Below are 12,707 nucleotides of genomic sequence, written 5' to 3' on the forward strand. Positions count from 1 at the left end.
TCCCAGGAGGCTCCGCGCCCAGCTGGGGCCTCATCCCGCGCGGCAGGACAGTGGAAGTTCTTGCGGTGCCAAGTGCAGGGCGGCAAAGTGGAGCTTCTCAGTGACTCGCTCGTATTCCTGCCCCAAAGGCCTGAAGCACATCTGAATGGGTCACGTTTTTTTAGGAGGAGCTCAGCTTTTCATATATTTCTAGCCCTCATAGTTGACATAGGGTTTTTCCCTCCTGGAAGTTGGAGTTGCTACCTCTCAATCTCTTTTGGAGGTGCCCCCGCTCCTGTTCCTGAGAGCTCTAGCTCCTGGGGTCATGTTATTTCAGGAGGATCTCAGCTTTCAGTTTTTTACATATATTTCTAGCCCTCCTGGTTGACACTAGGGTTTGAATTACGGGGGGGTCCCCATAAGAGACAAGAGCGCCCCCCCCCCAAAAAAAGATGAGGGCCCCCAGCCCACCCCGTGCCTTTCTAAGCACTTAAGGCAACGGCAGTGGCTTCTTCCAGCTTCCGGCTGCCACTGCCACAGACCCCCCACACAAAGAGTCAGAGTGTCATTCAAACCCTGGCTAACGCATCGCACCACATGTTAAGCCCCCCACATTCTTCAATGCAAAAAAGTCCTTGGAGCAGAGCTCCATAGTAGGTTTCATTGCATTCACTGCCTTCATCAATCACTTCTGCGTTCAGAATTTGCCACCCAATTTCTGCAAATATTCCTACAATAGCGCAGAATTCTGGGGTATATGAGACAGAACTGGAAGTCAATCTAAATTTGCTGCTTTTGATGTGCCTGAGGTACTGAATCAAAGTGCCTTAAAGCCTCCCTTGCCCCCCATCTGCTCCCCAAAATTAGAAGCTACATAAAAGGAACCTGAAATACAGTATTATTTAAAATCTTACAATTTGCATATGTGTTAAACAAGGTTTCAAGCACAAAATGCCCTTTTCAGGCATGAGAATAAAGTCAACATTTTTGTGATATATATACATTTTTGGTTGTTGTTATTTCTTAATATGTAAGATTGATAATATGACACTAATACCACATGAGATGACAATATATATAACTTGCACACTTTTTTTTGTACAAATGCCATGCAGTATGTACCCATTTCATATGCTGTCATGAATAGCTCCTTTTTCATATCTAATGGTACACTGGTGTATATAACAAAACATGAAATGGGCCTGACATAAAGTCAGTGGACTGCGATTAACTTCTGTGAGCTTTGTATGTACATCCAATGTCTGGTCCAGCAAAGTTGGTGCTTGAGTATCACTACCTTAATACTGGTAACATTGGCTTCATTCAGCAATATCAGGACCTGTACATGGCCTTCAGTGAGCTTACTAAGGCCTCTGATTGTGACCACCAGTCACAAACCCCTGTGGAAAGTACTGACTTCTGAAAAGTTCTTCAAGGTTCTACGCCTTCTCCATGACCAGACGACTACGAGCAGTCTTTGCAGCAGATCAGAAACAGATCCATGTGTCATCTGAACTGCAGTCGAGCAAGGATGCATCGTTACTCTAATGCTGATCTCCATTTTTTTGACAGTCATCCTGGTTCTCATTAAGGACCACCTTACTTCCAGAACTGACACTGAATATCAAACGGATGGAGTACTCTTCAATTTGGGATGTTTTCCCTCAAAGACCAAAGTTCTGAAAACATCCACCTTCTGACAAGTGTGCCATCCTTGCATACATTGAGGAAAACCTCCAGACCACACCAGATCTCTTTGCAAAAGCCTACCGAACTTTGGGTCTCCCTCTCAATATCGAGAAGAAGTGGTCTATCAGCCCATTGCAGGCCATGAATATGACCCAAATTACCATTGAGGGAAAGACCTAGGAGGTATTCAAGAACTTCCCCTACCTCAGTAGCTACCTCTCAGAGAGTGAACACTGATGAGGAGATCCAGCACAGCATGGGCAACTGGTGCCGTCTTAGTCAGGGGGGGCACGTGCCAGTGACCAGTCAGCAATCGCAGCCAATCTTGCCACCTGGGGGGTAAGAGTTCCCCCGCAGAAAAACTTGCTGACCTGGAAGTGGCTGCAGTGCTTCTGGAAGTGGCCATGGTGCTACATCGGCTCCCCCACTCTCTGGCCAGCATTTGCAGGGGGTACATTGGTGCTCCTGCCTGCCACCCCCCCCCCCGGCCCCCCGCTCATTGCCTAAGTGGGGAGTGTGGCTGGTCACAGGGTGCACCAGCGTGCTCAGGGGGTGCACATGCACCCCCATTCACCCGCTATGTGTTGCTACTGCAGCACGGGATCTGGTACACAAGTGCCTCCCTTGGAAAATTGCTGCAGCCTATCTTTATTCACTGTGATCTCCAGAAAGACACCGAGATCCAGGTCTACAATGCAGTCATCATTCCCACTTCTCTCTATGGATGTGAAATGAGAATGACCTACCATTGTCATCTCAAGAGCCTAGATAGGTATTACCAATAATGCACCTGGAAAAATTCTCCACATCAAATAGGAAGATTGCCATACAAACACCAGCATCCTTGCTAAAGCCAGTGTTACCAGCTTGAGTCAGTAATCCTCAAGCACCAACTTCCCTGGTCTGGGCATTGTGTGTGGATGTCTGGCTCTCAGCTTACAAAACAAGTGATCTACTCCCCGTTCACTTATGGCCTGAGAGATCGCAGTGACCAGAGGAAATTCTACAAGGACACATTAAAGGCATACCTGAACAAATGGATGACAGCATCAAGAGCTCGGAGCAGCTGGCTGCCAACAGACTCCAGTGATGCCACAGCCTCAACCAAGCAGTTGCCTGTTTCAAGGTAAAGCATCCTGCCCTCAAAGCAGACGAGAGAGCAGAGGAAGGAAAAGGAGAGGAACTCCAGGCTATGGCCTGTTCTGTCCTGTAGAAAGTTTGCAAGCCGTCCCACTTGTATGTCCTCTGTAACTTGATTGAGAAACTTGCTGTTCCTTCAGATTATTAATAAAAATGTCAAACAGTACAGGATACATAACAGACCCCTGTGAGACTTTGGGCTGTTCTGACATTGATTCATTTATAGTAACTCTCTTCTTGTGGTTATTTAGCCAGTTATGTTTCGACTTAGCAGTGATTTTATCTAGCCCTTATTTCTCTAATTTACTTATAAGAATGCCATGTAGGACCTACCAAGACCTTACTAAAGTCAAAGTACATTATGTCTGTCAAACTAGTTATCCTGTCAAAGAAAGGAATCACAATAGTTTGACATGTTTTGCACTTAGCAAATACATGCCAGATACTAGTGATCACCTCTTCTTCCTTCAGGTGTTTACAAACTGGCTGTTTTATTGTTTATTCCAGTAACTTCCCAGGTATTGAAGTCAGGAAAGCTGATCTGTAATTTCCCACCCCCTTTTTAGAGATGGGTATTATGTTAGTCCTTCTCCAGTCCATTGTGGCAGAACAGATACTTTTCTTGTTTTTAAAGAGTTTTGATGTATAACTAGTTAAAATACATTTGAATTTTAAATCTCAGACATATTTTTTTTTTATCTGGGATATGTGGAAAATAGTTTTCTTTTCACTATTTTTGGACAAACATTATGTAAAAAAAAAAAAAAAGACATTTTAAAAAGTCCTATATTGTGGTGACCTACAGAGGCTTTTCTAAAAAGGTCTGAGAACAATGAATGTTGATTTCTTCAAGAAAGATTGCATTTAAGCATTGGTGATGCATAGAGGTGCACCGCCTGAGAGAAGTGCCAGCAGCATTTCTGGTTTTGCCGCCGGCACTTCCACATGCATTTAAGCACCCATTTTTCATACACATCCCACCCTTGGCCATTCTGCAAAGACATCCAATGACTAACAGTTGGTATCTTCTGGCATTTCTGTGGTGAGTACATTTATACATGGAAAATTGGATTGAGAGCATTGGCTAATTCCATGTCAGTCATTGAACAGTTGTTAGGTAGAAATTACATCATACTTTTGCAATTAACCAGAAGGCCTAGATCAGTGATTCTCAAACTTTTTAGACTTGAGGCATCCTCAGAAAATGCCAGCTTTCAGCTTTCACTCATTTTTTACTACAAAAAAAATAATAGAGCAATTCTTTCATTGCAAATAACTCAGAAAAACTGCAATAAGAATCCTCTTGACACTATGAATTCCTATTCGAAATCTCTGGCTTTATCTAATGAATCATTTGTGGGTGTTTACACACCTAACAGTGCTAGTATTGCATGGAACCCTGTGGCACCCTTAAAAGAATGTCATGACACTCTAGGGCAGGGGTGGGCAATTAGTTTGGGTGGAGGGCTGCTTACTGAGTTTTGGCAAGCCAACGAGGGCTGCATGATAGGCAGCCAGAGGCAGATAAATATTAATTTTCTAAATGTTTTAATGGCCCCGCGGGCTGGATAGAATGGCCTGGCGGGCCGTACCCAGCCCCCAGGCTGCATTTTGCCCAACCCTGCTTTAGGATGCCACAGCAGCATGGTTGAGAATCACTGTCCTAGATGACAAGCTCTGTACCATATTGCTTACAGGAAACACCCCATTGTCCAAGTGCAATGCATGGAGCTAAAATGACAAATATTGATGATTGTCATGAGACATTTTAAGATAAATGAGGAAACCCATTTTCATAAAATCATAGAAGTAGGGTCAGAAGGGACCTTGTAGATCTTTGAGTCTGACCCCCTGCCTGGGCAGGAGGAAAACTGGGCTCAAAAAATTTTACTTATAAAGTCCTTCATATATAATCTTAACCAGCTGCTTTGCATTATTAAATATAAGTTCAATTCATTGAATGCATTGAATTCTACAGAAAGGTCACAGTGTTATCAACCTCTGATTCTAAAATGACGATATAAAATTAACTTAAGTAATTAATTGAAGAGCAGCTATAAGTTGTCAGAGAACTCCATTAAATGAGAGCAAGCTAGTTAAATGAGTCATTTTCATTACAGAAGGAATAGCATGCCGATACTTAACAAAAATGAGACAGGAAAGGAAGCCTGTTTCTACACAAAATTGTTTCTACACAATTTGTTGTGCAGGGGACTAAGACTCTGATCCTTTCTGCAGCTGAGGATTGATGAATCTTTATCTACTCACTGAAGTCAAAGGGCTTCACATTAAAAGAAAACTCAGCCCAAAATCTTAGGTTAAGATAGTTGTATCCTGTTTTCTTTAGAGAAAAGCTGAATGAGTTTTGGGAAATTTGGGGACATGAAGTCATTTTTTAAAAATGTTTGTCATACCATGTCTTTTTTTAAAGTGAGAATATTAACAGCTCTTGTAAAATTAATATGAATTTGTTTTTTCTCCTTCAAGAAGAGTGAGTATTATAGTATTTTGGGACAGGAGCTTGAGTTACTGTTTAGACAACTCAGTTCAGGTCAAAATCAGTCTTCTGATACAATCAACAATGGGGTTTTAAGAATGTGAATGTAGGATCTATCTGGTTCAGTATCTATTAAGAGGTATATAGGAACAAGAGTATCTGCCCTTAGCTTTTTCAATGTGAATTTTGTCTCTAGAGTCTCACATTTTTCACTACAGTTTCATTTCTGTTGTTTTATTCATATTAGGTAGTCAGATAATATGAATAGTCAGAATTAGTTCCATGAGATTTACATGCAAATAGATCCTGCTCACAGGTAAGAGTGGTAGAACTGAGCTATAATTTGATTTTTTAAATAGAATGAGTTAAGGCCATAAAAAGAGACTTTTTTTAAAGATGAAAAACTTCCCATTGTACATAAATGTGGAGAATTAACTCTATTGACTAACCTGGCTTTTATAGCATCCTAATTGCCTACAATTAAGGAAAAATAGATTAGTGACAGAGCTTATTGAGATGCAAATAAACTTCAAAGAAAACTGAACCCCAACTGTGAAACATTCATGAACTTGAGAAAAAAGAAGATTCAGCTACTGAATTCATTCCATGCTGCTCAAACATGCCAAAGAACAATCAAACTGTTTAGTACAGAGGAGTGGAGGCCATAAGAGCTGCCATTTCCTATGAATGATTTATATGGCAAAATTACTGATATTAATGGCATTTGTCCTGCAAGCATTCCACATAAATTGCATATTGTCACCTCTATTAGCATGCTACACTATACCTAAAGAATATTACTGTTTTTCTGTGACTCAAAGCAAATTGCATGAAAAAAATCTCTTTTTTCTATTAATGGAATCATAACTGATTAGAAAAGTGAATAACTTATATGTTTGCATATGATGAAATATTCTTATGCACATTTAAAAGCATTTCATCAACTTAAAAATAAAAATTTTAAAAAGTCTTTCTTAATCTCCCTCTGGTCCCTTTTCAGTTCTTCTGTCCCTTTCTAGCTGTCTTCCATCTCAGGTTTGTCTTCACTATTTCCAGAATTTCTTATCATATCTTCCTCATTGTAGCTCTTCATTCCAGCTTGCCTGTTTCTGCACACCCCTGTCAGATCCATTCTCTTTACCTCTCTGACTTCAGATTTTCTCTCCCCATTTACTGCTCCAGTCATCTCATTATCAACTTCTTTCTCTTCTTACCATTATATTTCTGGGTTCCCTCTTTGTACCGTTTCTTTCTGCCAAGTCTAGTAGACAGAATCCAGTGGCCTAGTCCAAAATTAGGCTGAGGCTGTAGGGTTGGAATAACTACAGCTTTTTGCCTGTGCTTGGACGTCTTACTGAGTATCAGTTGTCAGTCTGCTCCCAATCATAACCAGAAGCGTCTGATGTGGTGTAAGCTGGGGTTGTCCAATTTCTAAGCAGCTGGGGGCCAAATGCCCTGTGGGTGACACCAAAAGGGTGCAGCCCCTATGGGCTTCTCCCCTTGTCTTACAGGAACCTGGACAAACTATGGGCCCTGTGGGCCACATGCTGTGTGGACACCACCCGCCTCCTGCACTGCATGGGTATTCCCTCAACTGTAATGGGTACCTGCCCCTCCACTACATGGAGTGCCCATTCCCCTGCAATGTTGCATTGTACATCCTTCCCCACTGCACCATGCACCCTGCATTGGATGCAGGCAGAGAAAGCTATAGGAGGGAAGAGGATCCTGGAGCCCAGAAGTGGGTGGAGGAGCACCTGGACAAGAGCTGAGCGCCTTAACCCCTCACGGGCCACTACTTGGACCAAGCTCTAGTGTAAATAATTGCTGCCTATCTAGAAGTATAGATTTTGTTCTTACAGGAATACTTTCAAAGGCTCATAGGTAACCAAGCTACACTAGGGCAATGGGACAACCAGAGCCTGTGGACAAATACCAGGCTGAGAGGTCCCTCAAATGCTGGTGCATTTTTTTCAACGATATATGACACTTTCCACAGCTGTACTATAGGAATTCTGTCAAATGAAGCAAGAACCATTTACAGCTCCAGTGACAATTTGCTGCTGAGGGCCAGTGTGCAAAGTTTTACCTGAGTAAGAACTGCAGAATCAGGCCCATTGCTATTTTCCCTATTTTATTTTCATTTTTCTTCATTTCCTGTCCCTTGCTGCATCTTCTGCTCAGAAGACAGCCTTGCCTCTTGCTGCGGTCTTTCCACTCTTTCCAGTTCTCTTTTCTTTCTCTCTAATTTAACTATTACTTTCAGTTGTCATGATCCTACCATTTCCAATAGTCCATCTCTTCTCCTGGTGTATTCTTCTCAGTACAGAGGAAGTAACTGTCATTGCACTGGTGCTGCACTGTACAGCCATTGGGGAACATCAATTCAATAATTCTCTTGAGACTGAGTACCTTTATGAAACTTTATGAGTAATTTTATTAAATGAAAAACTCCATCTAAAGCTAGATCTTACAGAAGCAGAGAAAGAAAATCAGATAAATAGCATTGCCCTTGACCTATGGAGTGATTGATAGAAACTTCACGCTTCTCAGAAATCATCCTCAAAAAGGCAAACTAGGCCCATAAGTATTGTGATTGCAGAGTAACCAACTTTTCTACATGTTAGAAACTCTTGCAAATTCTTTATTTCACATTGCTATTTCAGAAAATAAATACATCGCTTCAGATAATTAATTTACTTTAATAGTCGACAGGAAAATGGAACTGCCATTTATCTTCAAGCTTCACTCTGTACTGACTCAGGCAATTACATCCTCATCTTTTAGTTAATTTTATCTGCCACAGACTCTGTTGAATTTACTTGCAGATTTCAGCTGTTTCCTGCAGGTCTGCAGGATATGAGTGGTCACTGTTTATACATTTACAGCTAAAGTGCTTTTTTAAATGTCTGTTGAAGCTGCCTGAAACAGTTTGGAAACTGGTTTAAAACCTCCTACGCTGGACTCCCTTATTACTGACAAAGTAATAAATTACGTCTCTTTTTCAGTAAGATGGGATGCTTAGGAATGTCACTGTTAATAAAAAGCAGTATTTTCAAATGCATTTTGCTGTTTATTTGTAGTGAAATATACTTCTTGTCTTTTAAATTGTCAGAACTGATATTCATGCCTATTTTTTATGACACTGACTTGCTTCCTTGATCTCTGTGAGTGGGAGCAACTCAGAATGCTAACCCATCCTAAAATGAGCATAGAAGAGACAGAAGCACTAACTTTATGACATTGTCTCTCTTTTGCCCAGCCCTGCTGAAGAGAGATTCTGTAGGGATGAGGTCCTGCAGGTGTGGAGGGAAAAGAGAAGCGGACTCTGCAAGGATAGTGACTTTCACCCCTCTCAGAATCTTTCCTAATCCCAAAGATAATTCAGAGAAAACAGAAGGGGGAAATAGTTTGAGGGACTTGTCAAGATGGTGACATTATTATTGATTGAAGGCTACAAATGCAATGATTGATTGAAGGCTACAGCTCCCCGATAACCTGCCCACTGCAAGCTGTTGGGGATGCTTGCAAACTATGGGGGTAGGGGCTCTAATCCTATGACAGCACAGTTTAAAAAAAAAAAACCTTTGGTGAGGGATAAGCTTGAAAGCTTTTTGAAACTCCAAATATATTATGTCAACTAGATCCCCCTTGTTCGTGTGCGTGTTGACATCCTCAAAGAACTCCAGCAGATTGGTGAGGCAGGATTTACCTTTACAAATACCAGGCTGACTCTTCCTCAGCAGATAAGATTTGTTGATATGATTTTCTTTTTTATTATAGATTCTATCAACTTGCTGGGGATGGAATTGAGACTCACTTGTCTGTAGTTCCCAGGATCACCTCTTCAGCCCTTCTGGAAGAAGCATTTTTGCCAGTTCTCTGGCACAGAGGCCATTTGTAATGATAGGTTACATCTTATTGCCAGCAATTCTGCAATTTCACATTGGTAACAGCATGGCCTGTCCCCTTAAGAGAAAACAACTAGTTAAACTGAAGGACTACAGCTGTGGGAAGGCTAATGAGAATGCCGCACTCAGAATCCCAAAGCCCAGTAGGCAGAACAATGGTGCAACAGAAGCCCTCATGGTTGAGGATGATCACTCCCACTGGTTAAGTAAAGGGTTATAGATGAGTCCATTGATGACTAAGAAGGCTGATCCAAAGCTGCAGACTCTATGGCAGATGCCACAGGTGGTGGTTAAAGGGAGGGTCGAACTGGGATTTCTCAGTCTTGTTTCCTTTCCTTCCATTTCTGTCATTTTTCTGCATCCTAGGTGTGATGGTTTTCCTCAAAGCAAGGTGCTGACTTTGTTTTTTTTGCCGGTGGGGGCTTGCAGGTCAACTCCCCCACCCCCAACCCCTCCACCCCCCAAAAATGGCACTTTACTTTTAACTCGACATGTTCCTGTGCTGAGCCCCTTGCAAGCCCAGAAGAGGCAACGCATTATTTCTGCCTGGCTCTGAAGCATCTTTAAAGATCAGCTGCTTTAGCAGGGCTTTTTTGAGATTTTTTCTAATAGCTGATTGAATCAACTTTATCTAAAAGTGCCAAAGAGCCCCACTGAAGTGCCTGATCTTTACAGATGCTGCAGAGCCAGTTGAAGTCACACACGGCTTCTTCCAGTAAAGCATTTTTATTTTTAACATATGCAAGCAGCTCTGTGGGTGCTGAGCACATGCTATTTTTTTCCATGGATGTTTGAGCCCTGGAGCAGCCACAGTGTCAGCACCAATGCCTCAAAGTAAGATGTATCTTCTCTCACAAGGTGTCACCATGTAGCCTTCTCCTGGGCTAGTTTTCCCTCTATTTGTGATGTCAATGCCACACTTCTTAAGATTCACCTTGAGAGGGCTCTTGAAATATTTCCTCTAGCCTCTATGTGTCCTTTGTCCATGACTAAGCTGGGAGTATAGCAGTTGTTTTGGTAAATGTACATCAGGCATGTGCACACAATGCCCTGTCCATCACAGCTGATGCTGAATAATCAATTCTTCCATACTGGTGGTGTTAGCATTGGTGAGGACACTGGCATTTGTATGACAATCCTCCCACTTTATGCCAAGGATCTTCCAGAGGTAGCACTGGTAAAGGAGTTCCAGGCTTTTCAGGTGGTCCCTGTAGGTAACCCACGCATTACAGCCATAGAGAAGAGTTGGAGTTACCAAAGCCTTATATAATAGGAGCTTTGTTCGAGTCCAGATCCTAGCCGCCCTAACTGTGAAGAAGTTCCTACGGATGTCTAATCTGAACCTACTCTCCAACAACTTGTGGCCGTTATTTCTTGTTATCCCAGGGGACGCTGGGCAAAACAAGGTCTCCCCCAAACCCTTCTGGTCCCCCCTAGTGAGTTTATAGACGGTCACAAGGCCCCCCCTCAGCCTTCTCTTGTGAAGGCTGAACAGGTTCAGGTCCCGTAGCCTCTCATTGTAGGGTCTGCCCTGCTGTCCCCGGATCATGCAGGTGGCCCTCCTCGGGACCCTCTCAATGTTGTCCACATCCCTCTTGAAGCGGGGTGCCCAGAACTGGACACAGTATTCCAGCTGTGGCCTGACCAGTGTCACGTAGAGGGGGAGGATCACCTCCTTGGCTCTACTTGTGATGCACCTGTGGATGCACGATAGGGTCTGGTTAGCCCTGCCAACCGTGACCTCGCATTGTTGGCCCATGTTCATCTTGGAGTCAATGATGACTCCAAGATCCCTTTCTGCCTCCGTGCTCTCAAGAAGGGAGTTTCTCATCTTATAAGTGTGTTGCCGGTTAGTACTGCCCAAGTGCAGCACCCTGCACTTGTCCGTATTGAAACACATCCTGTTTTTGTCAGCCCACCCTTGCAACCTATCCAGGTCTTTCTGCAGTCTTTCCCTCCCTACTAGCGTGCCCACCTCACCCCAGATTTTGGTATCATCAGCGAATTTGAACAGGTTGCTTTTCACCCCATCGTCCAAATCACTGATAAAGAAATTGAACAGCGCGGGCCCAAGGAGCGAGTCCTGGGGACTCCGCTGCTCACTTCCCCCCAGGTCGAATATGACCCGTCCACCACCACACTCTGAGTACAACCCTTCAGCCAATTAGCAATCCATCTGACCGTGTAGGCATCGATGCCACAGTCGCCTAGTTTTTTAATGAGGATGGGGTGAGAGACAGTGTCAAAGGCCTTGCTGAAGTCCAGAAAGACTACATCCACAGCGACACCTGCATCCAATGCTTTTGTGACCTGATCGTAAAAGGCAATCAGGTTAGTCTGACATGACCTGCCCCTAATGAAACCGTGCTGGTTGCCCCTCAGCATCACCCCTGATGCCAGCCCATCACAGATGTGCTCCTTGATGATCTTCTCAAAGAGTTTCCCCAGGATTGAGGTAAAACTGACTGGCCTATAGTTGCCCGGGTCCTCCCTCCTCCCTTTCTTAAAGATGGGGACCACATTGGCTATCTTCCAATCATCTGGCACCTGGCCCGAGCACCACGAGCGCTCGTAAAGCCGTGCCAAGGACCCTGCAATAACCCCTGCTAGCTCCCTCAACACCCTGGGGTGGAGAGCATCCGGACCTGCTGACTTGAACACGTCCAGCCCCTCCAGAAGCACTCTAACCCGGTCCTCCTCAACCTTAGGTCTTGGGGCGTTCCCCTCGAGTCCGTTTTGAATCACGGTGGGGGAGTCCCGGTCCCTGCACAAGAAAACGTAGGTGAAGAATTTGTTAAAGATGTCTGCCTTCTATTCTGGCACAACCACCAGATTGCCCGGCATATCTTACAGGGGCCCCACATTTCCAGGCGCCTTCTTCATCCTCCCTATATATTTGAAAAAGGACTTCTTATTATCCTTGATCTTGGACGCTAGTCCTAGCTCTATGTCCGCCTTAGCTTTCCTAACAGCCCCCCTACAGGCCCGAGCAGTGGAGGTATACTCTTCTTTGGAGATAGTCCCCACCTTCCACCGGGTTTATGCCGCTTTTTTGGCAACCAGGCATTCCCGGACATCCTTGGTGAGCCAGGGAGGCTTTCGGGCACTCTTGCCCCCCTTGCTCCTTGTTGGGATTGTCACCCCTTGGGCCCTGAGTATTGTTTCCTTAAGGAACGACCACTCATCTTGGGCACTGAGTTCCCCTGTCCTCAAGAACTCCAGCGCCTCCCCACCAATCTCCTCAACTCGTTGAAGTTGGCCCTCTTGAAGTCTAGGGCTACCGCCTTGCTGCAGGCCCTTGACACCCTGTGCTGGATGATGAATTCCAGCAAGTGATGATCGCTATCACCCAGGTGGTCCAGGACCTGGAGCCCCCTTACCAGATCATCGCCTGTGGCCAGGACCAGGTCCAACAGGGCATTTCCTTTGGTGGGACTGTGCACCTCCTGGGTTAAGTGGAGGTCCTGTATCTCAGTCAGGAACCTTCTAGA

The sequence above is a fragment of the Alligator mississippiensis genome, chromosome 4 (genome assembly GCF_030867095.1).
Source record: "Alligator mississippiensis isolate rAllMis1 chromosome 4, rAllMis1, whole genome shotgun sequence".
Taxonomy (NCBI): Eukaryota; Metazoa; Chordata; order Crocodylia; family Alligatoridae; genus Alligator; species Alligator mississippiensis.